Below are 22,068 nucleotides of genomic sequence, written 5' to 3' on the forward strand. Positions count from 1 at the left end.
TTTGAGGTTATCTTTTTTGGAAAATCACCGATCTCCAATTTTTTGGTCTAAAATTTCCTACAAATATTTAATGGGATTAAGGTCCGGTGATTGTGCGGGCCATTCCAAGACCTCAACATTATTTTCAGCAAACCACTCCTTGGTTTTAGTAGCACTATGCTTGGGATCGTTATCCTGCTGATATGTAAAATCAGATCATAGCCGAAGTTTTTGAGCTGATTACTTCAAATTTTGCTTTAATATTTTTTTGTATTGCACCTTATCAATTATAGTATCAATATATTAGAGTTTTCCGAACCCTTCTGAGCCATTGAACCCCATACCATCACGTTATCGCCACCATACTTGACAATTCCTCTCACGGAGCTTAATTTGTAGGCTTCTCCGCCTTTTCTCCAAACATTTTGGGCTCCATCAGATGACTTTAAGTTGAATTTCGATTCGTCCCTCAACAGGATCTTTTTCCAGAAATATAACAGCATGCTTTTAAACTTCTTAGCAAACTCTAATCTTCTTTTCATGTGTTTCTTACTCAAATATGGTTTATTAAGCACAAGTCGTCCTTGAAATCCCTGGTCTCGGATACTATTTCGATTGTCTGATGGGATAGTTTTATTCCATAATTCTCTTCAGCTTGCTCAGCCAGTTTTCATGCAGAAATGAAGCGACTTTTCTTGACTTGTATAGTTAAGTTTCTATCAAAACTCTTAGAAGTCTTTTTTTTGCGACCCTGTCCTTCTTTTGTGGCTGTTGTTCTGATCAAATTATACTTCTTCATTATGTTGGATACTGTATTATGAGGATTTTTTTTGATTGAGGTTTTGAAAATTGTTGAAAATCAAAAATTTTAATTCAATTTATTTAAAACATTTTTGTGCTACTTTACTTTTCTACTGTTCCATATTTTTTATTACTTTACTGACTTTTTAAGGTGATTAAAAGAAAGACCGTAAGAAAGATGTTGTAACCGAGTTTTTATTAAGCTAACTGAAAGAAGTTTACAAATCGACTTCTTGTTGATCCTCCCTAGCGGCAAATGGTCAGTCTCTTTCAGAACTTTTCGTTCTACACGTTTTACGCTTTTATCATGAAATTTGATACTTAAATTTAAAATCAAATAACAACAAAGTTAATTTTAATGCAAGGGAGTTTATTTACTTTTAATTTTTGAAAGTGAAAGTTCAACAACTAAAACACGGTCACAACGATCACAGATTGGTTTGTCGCAGATCTCGATTGGTAACTTTTCATTCTAAAAATCCAATTCAAACTTTTATTGATTTGATACTGATTTTTGTTTATTTTTTTCTTGATTTTTATGGTTAGCTGTTGCATGATTCAGTTGAGATTAAAGCTTCAATTTTAAAATCGTTAACGTGCTGGATTAAACAAGTTCAAGAGAAAAATTGTTGAAACAAACACTGGTATTGTCCATCAACCAGCTGTTCTAATAAAGATCGCAGAAAAAAATATTTTCAGTAAGGAAAATGGAGACACTAGAGCACGAAATGAACCGGTACGTAATCAATTATTGTTCTACTTGTCACTTGTTCTTTAACAACTTAAGTTTCATAGTTAGGAAAGCTGGTATATGTAGAAGAAAAAACGATTTTGCAAAAGTGAATAATTAAAGCAGAATGAAGCAAGAGTTCTTAAATAACAACAACAAATTTTGTAACTGAATATCAGAACTTAAACATGAGAAATTTAATACCAGAAACCTAATATCAGAAAACAGTTTCAGAGATAGCTTCATTAAATTTATTAAAGATTATGAAATGTTACTCAACTCATCTAATTGGGCAATAGCATTCCCAAAAAACTCTGCAGTTCCTTTCCGATTAGAGAATCAGAACAAAGACTTGTACTTATTCTCCTCGCGAGTTTTCTAACTACTGAAAAACTAAAACATATCAGCAAAGGATTTAAAACCAGAATAAATTGTCATAAGTTTCATATTCAAAATATTTAGTGTAAACTTTAAAGTAAACATTTGATAAACCATTAAGTTCCATCAACAAACAGAAAAAGCAAGTTTTAAAGATTTTCATAAGCGCTAAAATATTTTCGCAATAGCAAAACGTTGAACGATGTTATTTAACGTAAGGCTATGGCTGAAAGGAGGGTACATTTAAGTCTAGTAACAAAGTTTTCTACTAAAAGGAAATAGGTTTCAAATAAATTTAAAGCTGATAAAATAATTCCACATATCACATTGAATAAATAATAAGCTTACAACTTCCACAATATTCAATTCAAGGTCGTTCATTCTTTATCTTACAACAGGAATTTTGCTATATTAAAACGAAAACTTAAAAAAAATACAGAACCAATACACATCAACGAATTACTAAACAAATAAAATATACTTCAAAAGGTCAAAGGTTTGAAGTAATTATGGTTAAAACTAATGACATTAAAGACTACATGAACTGCTTGTTATAGCAAACACCTAAAAACTGCTTTCAACGTTTCTCAGTTTCATTAAACAACCCATGGTAGAATGAGCTCAGTATTGCTGAAGAGAAATCACTTTGTGGAGGCTTGGAGAGGAGGGGGTTTTTCAACATGTGCATTTCTACTCAAAAACAATTGAACGAAGTCAATTGAAGAACGGTTAAACTAATGGGGCGTAAGTCTAATTTTTCCGAAATTCAGTTTTTATTACTTTTGGATTTCATAGTGCAAATGGCAAAAGTATAACTTTGTTAACATGTAAACCCCTGGGCGAAGGTCGGAAAAGATTGAAAATTAGCAAAACAGAAGAGATAAAGCGACAGAGATATTAATCACTGGAAAAAAAAGCAGTTATAGCTTGCAGGCAGTACAGTAAAACGTGTAAAGCAAGGCAAGCTTTGCATCCTGGAAACTGTAGGTGAGCTCAGTTGGTGTTACACTAGCCCTTTTTTAAAGTTCAGGATCATAACTATTGTTGGCAAAGATTTCCAATAGCAATACATTTTTTTTTAATTTTACAGAATCCCTTTGATTTTCTTCTAAAGATCAATTATTAGTTCCTACATTATAGTTTCTAATAACAATTAGTTTCAAATAAAATCATATACTATGAATTAAAAGTACAAATAATTATTTTTTATACAAATTTTGATAATCTTTTTTATCAGGCTTTTCCCAGAAGCTGCACAATGAAGAATTAAAAGTTAAGCAGAATGCTTTTCATCTGAAGTTTGCAAAATAAACTCAAATAAAAAGACAGGCCAAGAAAGGAATACTTTTATTTGTGAAAACATTCAGTAAACTACAGTTTATACATATTTTTTGAAACCAATATTAACAGTCTATTTTTTCAGATTTTATCAAGAAGTTTTTTAATGAACAATTAAAATTTAAATAGGATGCTTTTCTTCTCACGTTTGTTAAATTAACTTAAATAAAAATAAGTTAATATTTTTATTTAGGAAAGCAAGTAAACTACAGTATAGATGACAGAAGATCTGCAACAGTTATGTTTTTTTTGTTCTGTTTCGTTAAAAAAAACTCTTTTCATTTCAAGTTTTGAAAAAAGGACTGTTATACATGGTACAATATTTCTTTAAAAATGGATGTCTGTGAACTGAAAAATATGGAGACTTTAGACAAACTTTAAGCAATAAAGAAATTATTCAATAGTTAACTTAACTAGTTAATATGATTTTCACACAATGGGAGAGCAAAAAGTGCTAAATAATGTAAAATTAAGAAGAAACTTGAAAATCAAGACAATATAAATATTTTCTTAATCACTTTCTTAATAGTTAAAAAATTTCAATAATGTTCGATGTTGAATTTGGAAACCTGATAACAGAAAACACTAAAAAAGTTTATCAGAAATATGTTTGATATGAAACTAAAGGTAAAAGTTTATATTAAATATTGTCTGCACAAAATAAAAGCCAAATAGTTATACTCTCTTATGGTTGAGAAAAATGAAAATGTTTTTAAAGTGTGCTTTTACATGCAACAAACCCAACCGATTCCTAAATTGAACGTTGGTGAAGAAATTTAATATTTGTTAGAAATGATCAAACATTGTAAAACAAAGATAGCATCTTTGTTTATACCTGGTTGGAAACTCAGAGTGGTAGAGGATCTAAAACAAAATATCTTCAACCCTGCTTCACTAATTGACTAAGTTAGAAAAAGATTTAATTACAGAATGAAGAGCTAACCCAGTGGGCACCAAGATGTCTATTAGACATCTCAACAACGTCTCAGACTGGTGTCTAAATGCCATCTAAAAGACATCTCAATGTTAACACCTTTTAGACGTCTGAATTCAGATGTATTTGAGGCATCTCAAATTAGTCATCTGTGAGACTACTACCTATCAAATGTCTTCTAGACATCTCATACCAGTAACTTTGAAGACGGCTAATTTGCATTAAAAAGGTTACAAAAATGTTAAAACATTTGGACTAAATTAGTGTTATGTAAAATAAATATCAGATGAGTACTTTATATTGTAAAAATGAGAAGTACTATTTCAAAAACATATAGTACACATATATTAGAAGGTACAAAACAATTAAAAACTAATTAAAACTTAAATATTTATTTCAATATATTATTTTTTTAGTTCAGCATTCTTGCGTGCTGGAGTATTTCTTAACATACTCTGAGTTTTCTTGTAAAACTCAGTTTCCGTTGTTTTCGGAAATTTATGTAGTAAAGTGTTGTATATAAGGCGGTAGATTTTCGTATCCGCAAATTTAGTTTTTCTACTTGTTCCTTTACCAAGGCCCTGCATGTTCAAATTAGCCCTTAACTCATTGCTCAGAACACGTTTCATGATATTTTGGTGCAGCCTTTCCAGTTGCATCCACCCACTTAGCGAAGTTGCGTCAGCTAGAGTGAAAAACAATTGGCTAAAACTTCACCTTTTTTTTTTTTTAAAAAAAAAAAAAGTTATAAAAAAAAAAAGGTCTACTAATGTATAACGATTCAGTTAATTGGGATTTAAACAGAGAAAGCCTACAACTTATGTTTACACCATAAATCCCCTAAACATTTCTTTGCTGTTTTTTTTTGTAGCACTGTTATAAAGGTAATTTTATCTTTCCCTATGTAAAACCCAGTTACATGGATTTTAATGCATAAATAAATAGAATTTTACATGTACTCTTAAGTGTCTAATAAACGGGAGGGGACTCTTATTAATTTTTTTTTTTCGACCGCCCGGAGTTTATTAGGCAACTAATAGTATACTGTATTTGTTAAAGAATTCTTATTAATATCCTTACTTTTACTGATAGAAGTGTGTCATTCAAGAGGTTCTTTTCAAATTCCATAAACTCATCGGTCGTGTTCATCATGCCCATATCTTGAATCAAGGTGCTGTTAATTGGGCTACTTATTAAACTGTTTCCAACTCTGCGCCCGTTGTTGCGCATCCAACAAAGAACATTGAGTTGAAAGGAAAGAACTGAGTGCTGGAAATCTGGAAACCAAAGAAAATATATTTTAAACATGGATCACTAGATATTTACAAGTTCCAAAACTTAACATCGCGTTTACAATCTTTTTAAACTTTTAAACATTGCATCAACTTGAAATGAACTGTTTTTTAAGAAACACTATAACAAACTAAGCAAAAAATAAATGTCTAACTCGCTTGATTTTGACATAGGTACAAATTCCTTATCTTCCTCATCTTCCAAACCATTGTCAGACATGCTTACTAAAACAAGAAAAAAATCGTACTTTAATCAACTTCAAAAAGCAGTTTCATAAAACAGTGTTTAAGGAAAACTTAGTTGCTACTTTTAAAAGTAAAATGGTTTCTGCAGATATATCAAAATGGGGTTTGTTTTGTATTTGAGGTATCTTCTGGCGTACTTCACTATCATCACTTTCAAAATCAGAAGAAATAACAGGTCTTTTTTTATTGCGTCCTTTTCCCCTTGATTGATAAAGTGTAGGTGGTTGTGGTAAAACCACCCTCTGATCACAGTTTTCCTCAACCTTTTTTTCTTCATTGCTACTATCAGCCGCTGTAGTGTAGTTGCAGGTCATGCATTCTACCTTGTCAGCTTGAAGAATGAAAATTCCTCATTTTGACATAATAGTATATCAAAACGAGGCCCAAGGATTACAGATTTATGATACAAACTTGGGTTTACATCTTGGATTTAAAACCACCCAATTATAAGTGAAAACAATTTTCACCTTCATATTTTTAGTAATTATAATCCAGATTATAGATTGTTACAATAAAAACTGAAAAGACATTTGGAATCCCAACACTCATGAGAGATAAAATGAGCAATAACAAACAAATTTTGTTTCATTTCAAAATACTTACAATGTGTCAATTTGATTTTCAACTCTATGTTAAACATATGTGCCAACAATCTTACACCGTTCACAAGATTTGTAACCTGTGTGGTTTATGATACACTTCAGGAATATACGAGCAGGTGCATCACAAACAAAATTCTTAAAAAAAAGAGAAAAACCTTTTTCATTTATAATAACTGTTCCAGATAAATTTTGAAATTCTGCAATGAATTCACTTAGAAATTCATGCACACTATCTGGCTTACTCTTACCAGAAAACAAAGAAATTATAAAAATGTCAAGACAACCAAAATATCTCAATATCGGCCAAAACTGAATTCCAACGGATTTGAAGAGTGGTAAACCATCCACATTTATGTATAAATCAATGCTTTTATTATTATTAAAATTCTTTGTATTTTCTAGCATGCACTTTTCAATACCTGCTTATATACCAAAATGTATAAAGGTATCTCCACATTTTTCTATTTCATGGGTTGTTCTAGGAGTTTTTAGCAAAGTTCTTGTGTCTTTAGGCAATTATGGGAGCCCATCCTTTCCTAATATTTTTAGCAAACCATGTACAAATACACGTGAGCAGTTATTTCCACTGATGAGTCGACTTAATTCCATTTGAAAACCATGTGTATCTGGAATGTTGCCATCAGAGGTATCTGATAAAGACAACATAGCTTATTCATATCCAAAGTCATTGCTACCATTAAAGACAAACTATTCAATACTATCACTGCTTTGACACAAATCATTTCTTTCAGAGGAATGATTTGCCTCAACTTCAACATTGTCACTCCCAATATCGTAACCTTTCTTTCTGTTACAATATTTTCTCATGTAAGTTCTCATGTAAAGTGTATTATTTCTCCGCCTTGGCATAATTGTTTTTCTAATTATTATATATTCTTGAAAAAGTGAGTTATATTATTATCACACATGGGTGTTAGCAATAGAAAACCTTCTTTAACTGATGTTAAATTTTTTTACTAAACATTTTCAAATCAATATAATAATAGTAATATGCATAAAAATACAGTTTTAGTTTATAAATCCTATGTCAATACTAAAAATTGTAGAGATTAAAACCTTTACACACACACACACACATACACACACACACACACACACACACACACACACACACACATATATATATATATCAATATACATATATATATAACTATTATAACCTGATGATCGCTAATTTGTGTGAAACTTTAAGTAATGTTATATAAAACAAACTAATTATTTAGTTTGTATAATAGTAATAATAAAAATATATTATATGACGCTGTATTTATCACTCTTTCTGGAAATATTAACATTATTTCTACAATGCTATACCATATATATATATATATAATATATATATATATATATATATATATATAAACAGATTGAGAAAAAAATATATATATTTTTGTTACTAAGTTATTTAAAATATTTAAGCAATGGTGGAAAAAAAATCATAATAAAAAGTACTTCCCTGAACAATTTTTGAAAATGATATCAAAGTTTCTTGTTTTACGTAAATGCCCCTTGTTCAATATTCGGGTCTAATCATTATATTTCAACCAATGGCCTGTGGGGTACCATCTGATTTTCCTGGCCTGTGGGGTACTATCTGATTTTCCTGGTTTTTACATATTATTATCTACACGATGTAAATAGGTTAAATGTGCAATTTCAGAGTTCCAAGTGCAACGGTTTAGAAATTATAGCCTTATAAACACTCTCATGTAGCCCACCTCCCCACATAACATAAGACAACGTAAGACGTATGTAACTTATCTTTAACTCTTCTAGACGTCTGCAACTAGTTAAAGACGTGTTTAAGACGGCCTTTCCACACCTCATTAAGACGTCTTCCGACAACCAGTTTACGACGTCCTTAAGACATCTTTACAAGACATCTGTCGGAACGACCAGTTTAAGACGTCTTTCGGAATAACCAGTTTAAGATATCTTTCGTAATAACCATTTTAAGATGTCTTTAGTCATAGACGTTTCCCACCCAACAACAAGTCGTCTTAAAGAAAAAATTAAGACGACTTGAAATTGGTATTAAAGATGTCTTAAACTGGTCTCAAATGAAACATTGTAGGCTGACTTATTTAAAAGGTCTTAAAGCCATCGTATTTAAATTGTCTTAAAGACGGTGTTTGTGTGTGCGTGTGTGTGTGTGTTTTTGTGTGTTTGTGTGTGTGTGTTTATATATATATATATATATATATATATATATATATATATATATATATATATATATATATATATATATATATATATATATATATATATATATATATATATACGTTCAACAACAGAAATATATACAGTTAAGGATAAATAACTTATAGATAAAATGAATATAAAGACTAGAAAGAAAAAATAATTTGTCAGAGTTTTAAAGAATTTATCAAAGCCAATTTATGGCAAACCGCAAGCATTAAAAAGTATTTAATATTAACATAATATGATTTACCAGCTATACACAAAATAACTTTTATTTGACTAAAACTAATGGGTTATTAAGTGCTTTTTATGAAAAATGAAATAATGTATGAAATATGGAAAACGAAAACATGAAATATCTGGCCGCATTTCGGAAGATAATTTTAAATTTGAAGAACTTTTTATAAGGTTTTGCATTATCAATTGAGTTATAAAAAAGTCTGGTGAATGAAGGACCAAGCTGGTGAATGACGGACCAAGGAATTGAATGAAAACAGATCTTGAAAAAAAATTTTAAGCTTATTTATATTTCGCTATACTTTCTTTAGGTCTATTTTAAACTTTGTTTACACGAAAAATGTTCTCAAATTTACAAATGCTTATCTTGAAAAAATTATAAAATCTGTTCGTGCCGACAACTTATTTCCTTTACCTTGGTATAAGCTGTTTAGTAATTTGTCAACACATAAAGTCGTTACTTTATCCTGAACAGTCTTATTAAACAAATGCTACAAAAGTTTAATCAAATACAAAAAGTTTAAACTATAAAAATAAGATGCACGTCCACTCTTATACGTTCATGCTTTAATTCCTTCCTTAATTGCGTCTTTAATTACGTCTTTAATTCCAATTGCGGAAGAATTACAAGAATTTTGTGGTTTAAAGATATGCGGACAGTTTTATCTGACAATAAAATCAGTTGTACACTTTGTAAAAGTTAGAGCATTTCTCTGTGATGCCCCAGCAAGAGCATTTTTAAAATGGGCTAATGCTCATACTGGATATTATTCTTGTGAAAGGGGCATTATCAAAAGTTCTTGGGAAGAAAGGGTAGTGTTTAATGAAGAACAAGAATTTTGCAAGCGGACAGATTACAATTTTAGCTGCCAGTCATATAAGCAACATCAGAAATATGTCTCCTCTTATAGCTGCTGGTATTACATGTGTTTCCGGATTACTGCCTTGACAATATGAAAAAGACCAACTAATAATTCAAAAGAGTTTTGAATTATTTTCGTGAAGTTCCTATGGCTAGGTTATTACAAGCACATATTTTACAGATTTCTGAGTAACTAATCGAATTTAGAAATTAGATTGTTCGCTAATGATAAGTTTCAACATGGATGGACAGAGAAGCGGAAAAAGAAGTCTTAAAGAAAGCCACCTTTACAAATATGTAGTTGGTAAGTGTCTTCTAATGCTGCTTTCCAAAAAAACAATTATTTTCTTGACCTATTATTGTTTAATTAGTTTTCTCTTTTTAGCGGTTGTCTGATAGACATATCCAAAGGAATCGGAGAAAGCTGTTCATAAATTTATTCAGAACATGTTAAAAACGCACCAGCATTACAAAAATCTTATTAAAAATATAATCATGTACTCTTTTTTGTGGATGCTGTGAAGTATTTCTATAGTAAAAGATGTCTCTTTTTTTCATTTATTGCATTTGGATAGTTCATATATTTCACACCTTACTATATTTTGTAACCACCTTTCAGTCTTTTTCTAATACAATATAAATATATATATTTATATTGTATTGGAAGGAGACTGGAAGGTAATAAATATATATATATTTATATATATATACATACACATATATATAAATGACTTTTTAAGCCGTCAATAAAACGTGTTAAATAAGACAACTTTAAGACGTTTTAAATAAGAAGACTTGAAGTGTTTCATATAAGACCAGTTAAAGACAACTTTAAGACGTCTTAAATAAGGCAACTTTAAAACGTTTTAAATTAGACGACGTGAAATGTTTCATTTGAGACCAGTTAAAGAAAACTTTAAGACGTCTGAAATATAGCGACTTTAAGACGTTTTAGTTAAGACGACTTACTATGTATGTATGTATGTATGTATGTATGTATGTATGTATGTATGTATGTATGTATGTATGTATGTATGTATGTATGTATGTATGTATGTATGTATGTATGTATGTATGTATGTAAGTATGTATGTATGTATGTATGTATGTATGTATGTATGTATGTATGTATGTATGTATGTATGTATGTATGTATGTATGTATGTATGTATGTATGTATGTATGTATGTATGTATGTATGTATGTATGTATGTATGTATGTATGTATGTATGTATGTATGTATGTATGTATGTATGTATGTATGTATGTAATGTATGTATGTAATGTATGTATGTAATGTATGTATGTAATGTATGTATGTAATGTATGTATGTAATGTATGTATGTAATGTATGCATGTAATGTATGTATGTAATGTATGTATGTAATGTATGTATGTAATGTATGTATGTAATGTATGTATGTAATGTATGTATGTAATGTATGTATGTAATGTATGTATGTAATGTATGTATGTAATGTATGTATGTAATGTATGTATGTAATGTATGTATGTAATGTATGCATGTAATGTATGTATGTAATGTATGTATGTAATGTATGTATGTCATGTATGTATGTAATGTATGTATGTAATGTATGTATGTAATGTATGTATGTAATGTATGTATGTAATGTATGTATGTAATGTATGTATGTAATGTATGTATGTAATGTATGTATGTAATGTATGTATGTAATGTATGTATGTAATGTATGCATGTAATGTATGTATGTAATGTATGTATGTAATGTATGTATGTAATGTATGTATGTAATGTATGTATGTAATGTATGTATGTAATGTATGTATGTAATGTATGCATGTAATGTATGTATGTAATGTATGTATGTAATGTATGTATGTAATGTATGTATGTAATGTATGTATGTAATGTATGTGTGTAATGTATGTGTGTAATGTATGTGTGTAATGTATGTGTGTAATGTATGTGTGTAATGTATGTGTGTAATGTATGTGTGTAATGTATGTGTGTAATGTATGTGTGTAATGTATGTATGTAATGTATGTATGTAATGTATGTATGTAATGTATGTATGTAATGTATGTGTGTAATGTATGTGTGTAATGTATGTGTGTAATGTATGTATGTAATGTATGTATGTAATGTATGTATGTAATGTATGTATGTAATGTATGTATGTAATGTATGTATGTAATGTATGTATGTAATGTATGTATGTAATGTATGTATGTAATGTATGTATGTAATGTATGTATGTAATGTATGTATGTAATGTATGTATGTAATGTATGTATGTAATGTATGTATGTAATGTATGTATGTAATGTATGTATGTAATGTATGTATGTAATGTATGTATGTAATGTAATGTATGTATATGTATGAATGTATGTATGTATGTATGTATATGTATGTATGTATGGATGTAGAATCAATTCATTATTGAACCTACTTCTCCTATATAACTTCATATAAATTTATACAGAAGAAGGTTTAATAATATTTCATCTTGATTAAACTTATTAGATAAACATGAATACTTGTTCTATTGGTATTGAACAAAGGTAAGATTGTCATAAAAATACCTACCACAGTCAGTCTAAATTTTCCGAAATATTAAATGAAGATAAATACCTGCTGACCTTAAGACTGGAATAAAAAGTATTCATCTGCATACAATTTGCACTTACCAGAGGTTACAATTTATTAATTACTATTCAACATACCATAAATCATGTTGTTACCCTTTCTCAATTCATTCAAAGATTGTTAAAGGAAACCTGACAACCGTCACTCTGGAGCATAATCAACTAAACTCTAATTTAATTCCTAGGAAAAAGATATGTTTTGGCTGTGTAAGAAAAATCAAGAGTGTTGAAGAAGTTGACAAGAGACATGACCCAGATTATATATCACCTGATAACTCTTTCATCCAAATTGATACTATAAATCCTTGTCTTACTAAATTTGGTGTGTCTCCTATTAAAAGATCAACAGTGAAAAGAGTTATTCATAACCTATCCCTTCAAAGGCCAATTGGCAATCATATTTTGACGCCGAGGGACATATTTTTAGTTGCTAAAGAAAAAGTCAAAAACATCTGGTATATATCATGCTATTGTCAAAGTGTATCTACATTATATCCAAAAATAATGAAATTTACATATGAATGTTTAGTTATAAAATGTCAATTAGTATAAAAAAGGATTCCTTAAAACAAGACCTTACTAAATACATATTTGGAAAAAGTACTATGATTTATGTTAACTTTTTTTCAGATTTATCTACATTTCTGAAACCGAAACAGCTGCTATTACACATGAAGTGCTTGCTAAATTTAGCAATGAAGTGCTTGCTAAATTTAGCATTTTCTAAAATCGTTTATAAACGATTTGAGAATGTTCCTGCTATCAAAGGAACTCGCTCATTTCATTATTTTTCACCTCAACCATGCTGTTTAAAAGCTTATGTAACATCAATGAGCAGTACATTTGACTCTTTTCACTTGCTGGAAAATAGTTGCGTTAATAAACAAAAATCGATGAATACTGATATTAATATTAATGATTGGGTATCAGTGAATTATTTTGGTGAATTCTTTCCTGGCAAGATAACTGGTCTTAAAGGTGACACAGTTTGTGTTAGCTGTTTACAAAAAGCAGGCAATTATTTCAAATATCCAGCAACCACAGATATGCATTGGTATCCAGTTAGTGACATTATTGCCACATTAAACGAGCCTGAGCTCAAAAAAACTAGAGGGTTTTACTCTTATCTTATTAAAAAAAAAAATGAAATGAATTATCATATATAATTGTTTTCAACCACATTATTATGTATTGCCATTATTAAGGGAGTATACAAGAATTTTGAAAAAAAGATAACTATGCTTTTGACATAAATAACAATGTTGGGCTGAAATGGTTTTATAGCAATTATATAGAATTTTTTAAAACAAATTACAGATAGTGGGTTACATCTCTCACATGGGCCAGGAGGCAAGTTGGAGGGGCACTGGTTTGCAATAACGCTTTTCAACCCTGATAATTTAAAAAATGGGTTATTAAAAAATGCTGCCATTTTTGTTGTGAACATGACAAGTTTGTGATATTTACATTTTTATATAGTTAGACCTAATGGCCTTATTTGCTGTTAATATCAGATCAATACAAAGTGTTAGAAAAATGTACGAGCTATCCCGAAATGGCTGAAAATGGGACTTTTTAGTCAAGAAGACTATATATTTTTAGATAAAACTGATTTCTAAAATGTAACAAGCTGCTTGTATTTTGCCCACTTGTTGCAGAAAATTGTAGCTAATCAGAAAACTAACATGTAAGAACTTGTTGATGAATAGAAAAATACTGCGGTTAACTTTTTTAAGCATTTTTCAGAACTTTTCCAAAGTTGAGAAGGCTGTAGTTTTCTTCTAACATGATACAAGCTAATGAAAATCATTATTTTTGAGACAGAACTATCTAGAAAAGAGTTCTAGAAAAAATGAGCCACTTGTTAAAAGTTAGAAAAAAATAATAAGGCCTTAAAGTTGTCTATTTTTACGGTTCGAGGAACCGAGGGGGGCTACCTGAGAGTGTTTGTAAGGCTATAATTTCTAAACCGTTGCACTTGGAACTCTGAAATTGCATATTTAACCTATTTACATCGTTTAGATAATGATATGTAAAAACCAGGAAAATCAGAGATGGTACCCCACAAAGTTTTCTTTAAATTGGTTGAAATATAATGATCTGACGCATTCTCTTATATCTTTCCTCCATTGTTTTTTTATGTAAAAGATCTTAAAAATATTTTCAAAAAAAAACATATCTAATAATAAAAGACAAACAGCAAGATCTTAAAAGAAGATTAATGAGTAAGCTATCGTTAGGAAAAAGTTTTTTTACTTGAATTGCGCAGAAGAAAATTTCGTAAAGCGGACATTGGCATCGTTTCCTTGAAATATTGTTAATATTGTTTTAGCGCTATTTTTTATGAGCGTTTTTTAGGGATTTTGTAATTATAAATTGAACGCGAAACTTACGTATAGGAGAGTTTTTAAGTGGAAGAGAAAATGTAGAGTTTCAACGTTTTGTTCGTTGCGAGAAAGCTTTAGTTTTAAAACGCTTTTTTCATACCTTGAGGTATAATTGAAATATTTAATTCGATAGTCATATGTCCACGACCAAATAATCACTTGACTATATATAATGATATTATTATAAAGTCCAATGGTGGATAAGGGTGAGCTACCAAAGAAAAGCAAAATATGAATCAAAATAAATAAGATTTCACTCAGTTTAGATTTTTTATGAAGTTTAATGAACACTTTATTATTAATAAAAATTTTAAAACACAAGTTTCTTACCTTCAAGTGTAATAATAACATTAAATCCGATGGTTACACACAAACACACAAAACTAACATTTAAACTATCAGCATTAAGTTAAAAAATATATGAGATCAAACATTAAGTTAAAAGATATATGAGATTAAATATTAAATTGAAAAAAATATATGAGATCATACACTAATGTTTTTCTGTAAATGTTTTAAACTATTATCATGAAAACAAATTTAAACGATGTAAAGCGATTCAAATCATAACACGAGGTCGTTGAAAAATTTCAAAAACGCAGTATTCCAGAAAAAATCGGTGACGGAAAAATTCGGAATTTCACATACCTAATATGCAATATCTTTAAGGCGTCTTTATGATGTCTCAGTTTTATCTCAGATGTCTTGAGACATCTGAGACACTAAATAGACATCTCATATACGTCTTGGTGCCCACTGGGAAAGTGCATCTACATTTACTTTCTGATGCTTGTTCATCAAAAAACAAAAACTTTGTTGTTTTGTATTTTTTGAAAAAGCTTATGGAAACCAGTGTTGAGCTCAAAGCTGTCAAACATTTTTTCCAATCACGTATCACTGTTTATTACCTACTGATCAAGATTTTAGACGTATAACCATTCTTTCTTCTCTGGATTATTACAGAATTTTTCGGAGCTTTAAACAGTTCAAAAACTAGAAGAAGTTTGGTTTTTTAATGACAACCAAAAAGTGGCTGAACAGATTCCAAAATAAAAAACCCCTTTCCAATGTAAAGTTAGAAATTTATAACTGACTCTCAAGGAAAGGTTGAAGTACAAAGTGCATGTTCTGTAGAGGATGACTTTAAGGAAAATTAAGCAGGTATAAAAAGTGAATGGCTTTCTTTGAGGTAGCAGTAGATGCGAAGGACTTCTATGCCAGTGTCCTTGACAGTGTTGAGAGAATAATGCAGGATGACGTTGATGAGTTTAAAGAAAATGAACCGCTAAAACTTAACAAAAATATTTTACTAGAGTTTTGTTTTATTTTCGGTATCAAAGATGTTCTATATTGATGTTTTAAAACGAGATTGTTACAATGTATCTACTAAAAAAACATTGAACTAAAACAATTCAAATGAAATTTTGTCCCAAACTTCAAAGGCTCATACATTAATAGCGTCTCTGCCGAAGGGGAGGTAGGGGAGGTATCAGCAAGTTAATTCCGATGTTAACTAGAGTTAAGAGGAAGAAAAAATTTTGACTTGAGACAAACTTTTGTTTCATTCAATTCATTTATTTATATCATAGACGTCTTTAATTGCATAAAAAATCATTAACCAAATGTAATTAATGTAATTGAGCATTTTAGAATAAAAAGAGATAAAAGAATCTGCCGCTTGGTTTGAACCGGAAGCTGAAAACCATGATTAAAACGTCTCTTAACGTTTTGAAGAATATTTGTGTCATCCCAGTCTGCATTAAACGCATTTTGCCATCAAACAACTTCGATTGTAGTTTTTACTTTTAAAAAGCGCACCTTTGAATGGATGAATTTTATAATATATGAATTTTATATGTTACATATGAATGAATATGAATTTTATGATATGAATTATATGCATATGAATTTTAAAATGTTACAAATAAATGCAATCCCGGGGAGAGTTTACGCTTATCATTTAACGGAGATGAGTTGTCAAAATATTAGGAGGACTCTAGAAACTTAAGTTATCATTTTTATAAGTCTTTCCAAATACACTTAATTCGCATCCATTAAATCATTCGAAGTTTTGTCACAAATATGTTGTTCTACAAAATGTGTCTTATTTGAAAAACCTCTCATATTTTAAGCTGTTATAAATATAGTTAAAAAAATAAAAGAAAACGTGTAATATGACAGTGTTTGTCCCATTTTCAAAATACGCATTTAAATTAAACTCTAAGTGCGTGTTCGACTTCAAAACTATTCTTTAACTTATTGCTTTATTAATAATTATTTCAAAATATTTTCACAAGTCCTAATTTAAGCAGATCACAATCATTCAGGCACTGCTGCATTATTCAGAACTACTCAAGTTTCTTTTAAAATAGTCACTTTAGAAAAGATTGATCATTGGCATCTTTTTTGTTCTTAAGGAGCAGAGTCCCCAAAGGCCAAGCCACTTTAATAGTCAATAAAATGTATTCCATCAAAAGGAAGTTTACTGGGATGGCAGTATTGTTTCAGTGACCTAGGGGTTTTTGAAATATCTGATATGAAACGGTTTATTTCACCTCTAAAACTCCTCTAATTTATTTTGACGCAGCACCAAATTTATTTGTACTCGTTTATTAACCGTGAAAATAGTTCGCTGACGAATATAAGAGCGCTTTACTGAAATTTCTGAGCGTTTTACTGAAACTACTGAGATTTCTTTTTCGTAGAATGGCTTTAAAAGATGAAGTTGTCATGGAGAACGAGTTCGACGATATAATGGGTAATAAAATATTTTTAATGTTTCCTATTTAAAACTGATTTTAGATTTTCTAAAAAAAACCTGCTGTCTTAGTTGACAAACTTCCACAAGATGTATTCACAACACTTGCTGATAAGCTGACATATGATTGGCAAAAGTTTACTCGATGTCTTTTGGTTGATGACTCAGCAATCGATAATGTAAAAGAAGAATTTGAAACTACGAGGGAACAAACTTTGCAAATACTGAACCAATGGCGTAAGAATTATCCACTAAAACAATGGCGAGATATGAAAAGAGGATTACTTTTTTGCAACCGTAAAGATTTGGTCAGTGAATGCGAACGAAGTAGGTATTTTGAGCTTCATAGCTTTTGTGCCGCCTTTACATGCCGAAGTTTCTCCGACTGCTCCTGAATATTAATTAGAGATAAAAAAAAAACAAAACACAAAATATACAAAAAAGGTTAAAGCACTGCAGACTATTAAAAGATTTTTTTAACTAATACGAGCATTTTTGAAAAGGACAAACTTTCTTTAATTTATTAAGCTAATTTGTTACAAATCTTTAAGGACTTTTTATTAGCAAAATCATTTAGTAATTTTGCGGATTAATTTCACACTTGAATTAAATTAAAAAAGGTCTATTTATAGCATTATTATATTTAATTACTTAATATACAATATTAATTACTTAAAAATATGAAATAAAAACTGAATGTGACAGGGACTCCAAAATTAGCTGTCTCAATTTTTTTTGTAGCCCTCCTGCATTGCACGAAGAAAAATTTTTTTCAACTTTTTCAAAATACCTTTTTAAAAAAATTGATTTCGATTTCAAAAGAATAATAGTTTTACTGCGAGGTTCTCAAATTAAACTTTAAAATATCCTATACATGTAATATGAATTTTCTAAAAACAACTGTAATTGTTTTAAATTGCGTTTACAACTAGAATTGTTGAAAAAAAAAAAAAAACTTATAGACAAACTATTTTATCATAAAGATAGCAAGCGTATTAAAAATTACATTTAGCAGTTAGTGATAATTTTTAAAATAGAAATCGTCAATTTAATCATTGTTTAAGTCTAAGGTACAATTTATTATGTTTTTCCTATTAAAAACAAAACAAGTGAACAGCGAAATGCCGTTCAAAAAATAACTTTTAAACATTCCTCAAAAATGTCACCGTGCAGTTAAAAATAAATTTTTTTTATTTTAGAGTTAATATCCCGACACTCCATTTTCGGTATCCTACCGCCGACAAAAGTCTTTTTTTCACGTGACAATGAACTTAGTCAAATTCATAAATACGTGTGCCAAACAAACGGTTCGGGTAAATCAATCACGGTTTTAACTGGAATGTCTGGAATAGGAAAGACTCAGCTCGCTAGAAAGTATGCATCAATTTACAACGATTATTTTGAAAGCGTTGTGTGGGTCGATGCAGCATTTGACAAAATACAAGTTTCAATGACTAATCTCTGTCACCAACTAGGGTTAAGCGTAAAAGATTCTCAAGGCGATCCGTTCGATATAGAAGTAGTTTCCAGAAAAATACATCATTATTTTGAAAGAGAAAAAACGTTGTACATCTTTGACAACGTGGATGATGAAAGTGTGAAGAATTTTGAAAAATATATAGCAAATAAAAAAAATTCATTTACTTTGGTAACATCGCAATGGAAATTATGGTCTGCCGATGTTAATCAAGTGCAAATTAATTCTTTCTCGCCTCAAGATGCCTTTCTTTTCGCAAAAAAAAAAATAAAACAAATAATAACAAACGATGACGAAAAACTAATAGATATTACCAAAAAGCTTCAATATCATCCACTCGCCATTAATCAAGCCATTCTCTATATAAACAACAACAACGTTTCTTTGCAGGAATATTTAGATCTTTTTTAATCATATTCCATTGAAATGCTCGAGGAAAGTATCTCTTCTGAAGTGGAAACAAAGTCTACTATAACATCAATTAACATAGTATTAAACAAAATAGAAACATCGAATGAAAAATCAGTGGAAATTTTAAACCATTTATCGTATTGCGATGGTCAACACATTACAAAAAAGTTTCTTCATGGTATTTCAAAAAACCTGAAAATAAGCGAAGAGCTTTTGATAAATCGAGCAATAAGTTTACTAGTCAGTTATTCGTTGCTTGATCGTTTCGATGATGACAATGACAGATACGCGATGCACGAAATGACACAGTTAGCGTGTAAATGGTATCAAAAACGCAAAGAAATAACAGAAGTATGCAACGAAAACATCGTCCATTTTCTAAAACTACAGTTGGAAGAAGTTAAAGAACACGCTGACGATGGGAAACACTTCTATAACCATTTCATCCATATGTTTCGTATTAACAAACTAAAAATGTGTGAAGTGCTCCATCAACTGAGTTGGAGTATCCGATGTTTTTTATCAAACAAAGGTTTTTTTCAAGAAGCAATAAACATGCTTGATGCCATTCAACACTATAACACAAAATTTTATGGAGCTGAAAATCAAACAACTTTAGATGCAAAACATAATATAGCAATCTGTTTGATTGATATGGGAAAATATAATGAAGCTTTAGAAATTTATTATCAAGTTGATAAAATACAAACGGATATTTTAGGTATCAATCATCCATCAATATTGGCTACAAAAAATAATATAGCAATCTGTTTGAATGATATGGGAAAATATAATGAAGCTTTAGAAATTTATTATCAAGTTGATAAAATAAAAACGGATATTTTAGGTATCAATCATCCATCAACATTGACTACAAAATATAATATAGCAGGTTGTTTGTATCGAATGGGAAAATATAATGAAGCTTTAGAAATTTATTATCAAGTTGACAAAATACAACCGGATGTTTTAGGTATCAATCATCCATCAACATTGGATACCAAAAATAATATAGCAATCTGTTTGAATGATATGGGAAAATATAACGAAGCTTTAGAAATTTATTATCAAGTTGATAAAATAAAAACGGATATTTTAGGTATCAAACATCCATCAACATTGGCTACGAAAAATAATATAGCAAACTGTTTAAAGAATATGGGAAAATATAATGAAGCTTTAGAAATTTATTATCAAGTTGATAAAATACAAACGGATATTTTAGGTATCAACCATCCATCAACATTGGATACAAAAAATAATGTAGCAGGTTGTTTGTATCGAATGGGAAAATATAATGAAGCTTTAAAGATTTATTATCAAGTTGATAAAATAAAAATGGATATTTTAGGTATCAATCATCCATCAACATTGGCTACAAAAAATAATATAGCAAACTGTTTGAGTGAAATGGGAAAATATAATGAAGCTTTAGAAGTTTATTATCAAGTTGATAAAATACAAACGGACATTTTAGGTATCAATCATCCATCAACATTGGATACAAAAAATAATATAGCAGGTTGTTTGTATCGAATGGGAAAATATAATGAAGCTTTAGAAATTTATTATCAAGTTGATAAAATACAAACGGATATTTTAGGTATCAATCATCCATCAACATTGATTACAAAAAATAATATAGCAAGCTGTTTGTATCAAATGGGAAAATATAATGAAGCTTTAAAAATTTATTATCAAGTTGATAAAATAAAAACGGATATTTTAGGTATTAATCATCCATCAACATTGGGTACAAAAAATAATATAGCAAACTGGTTGAATGATATGGGAAAATATAATGAAGCTTTAGAAATTTATTATCAAGTTGATAAAATACAAACGGATATTTTAGGTATCAACCATCCATCAACATTGGATACAAAAAATAATATAGCAATCTGTTTGAATGATATGGGAAAATATAATGAAGCTTTAGAAATTTATTATCAAGTTGATAAAATACAAACGGATATTTTAGGTATCAATCATCCATCAGCGTTACGTACAAAAAGTAATATAGAAGTCTGTTTGAAAGATATGAAACAAATAGAAATGGAAAGTTTGAAACGGAGGGAAAAGGAAAATCGATGTTGTAAACTATTTTAATCGTTTTTCAAAATGCCTATTAATGTTAATTTATTAGAATTTTGTATGTAAATAATGGTTTTTATATCTTTTTTTATCGGAAGTTTTTTATCCAATGTACGATATAAAAAGTTTGAAGATGATAGAAGTTGTAGCAAAGTAAAAATATGATGGAAGAATCCATAAGAAAAAATGAATTTGTATTGGGTTAATGAATGAAGTGAGCAAATGAATGAAAATTTTTTCGGAATTGTGTAAAGTTAAAAAAAAATTTTTTACAGCCGGAAAATTAAAAACGTGAAATTTCAGATCAAGACCCTTGGGACAAATTTTAAATAAATTTCAAATAATATTTTATGTAAAAGTGAAATAAAAAATCATAAGCTCAAAAGTTTATTTATAACTTTAATAAACTATTAAATTTCATATTTCATTAGCAATTAAAATGTCGTAACTCATAATAATGTCATAATTAATTATAATTATTTTTCTCATAATTAAACTTGATGTCAAATAAGAATGTCTAAATTAATTGCTTTTTAAGTCAGAAGAGTCAACATCAGAATTAACAAAAAAAAACTACGTACAAAAAAAGTACACGCCAAGTAAAAATTAAATCAGATTTACTGCCATTTTACAAAACATTTAAGCATTTCCACATCCGCGCACAAAAAATCATTCGAAACCTA

General features: G+C 29.3%; 1 long non-coding RNA gene and 1 pseudogene across 2 annotated transcripts; both read left to right on the forward strand.

The window, feature by feature from the left end:
* The first annotated feature begins 1,156 nt into the window (after positions 1 to 1,156).
* On the forward strand, positions 1,157 to 21,572 carry LOC149894073 (uncharacterized; annotated as a pseudogene). Its single transcript, XR_016446305.1, has 5 exons — positions 1,157 to 1,239; positions 1,327 to 1,516; positions 17,351 to 17,403; positions 17,476 to 17,730; positions 18,603 to 21,572. The product of XR_016446305.1 is annotated as an uncharacterized LOC149894073 (transcript).
* On the forward strand, positions 1,559 to 6,563 carry LOC149894074 (uncharacterized). Its single transcript, XR_016446411.1, has 2 exons — positions 1,559 to 3,254; positions 3,420 to 6,563. It is a non-coding gene; the product is annotated as an uncharacterized LOC149894074 (long non-coding RNA).
* Positions 21,573 to 22,068: the final 496 nt, after the last annotated feature.

The sequence above is a fragment of the Hydra viridissima genome, unplaced genomic scaffold (assembly GCF_058129835.1).
Source record: "Hydra viridissima isolate aposymbiotic clone 2 unplaced genomic scaffold, HvirCarnegie_v1 scaffold_1, whole genome shotgun sequence".
In the NCBI taxonomy this organism is placed as follows: domain Eukaryota; kingdom Metazoa; phylum Cnidaria; class Hydrozoa; order Anthoathecata; family Hydridae; genus Hydra; species Hydra viridissima.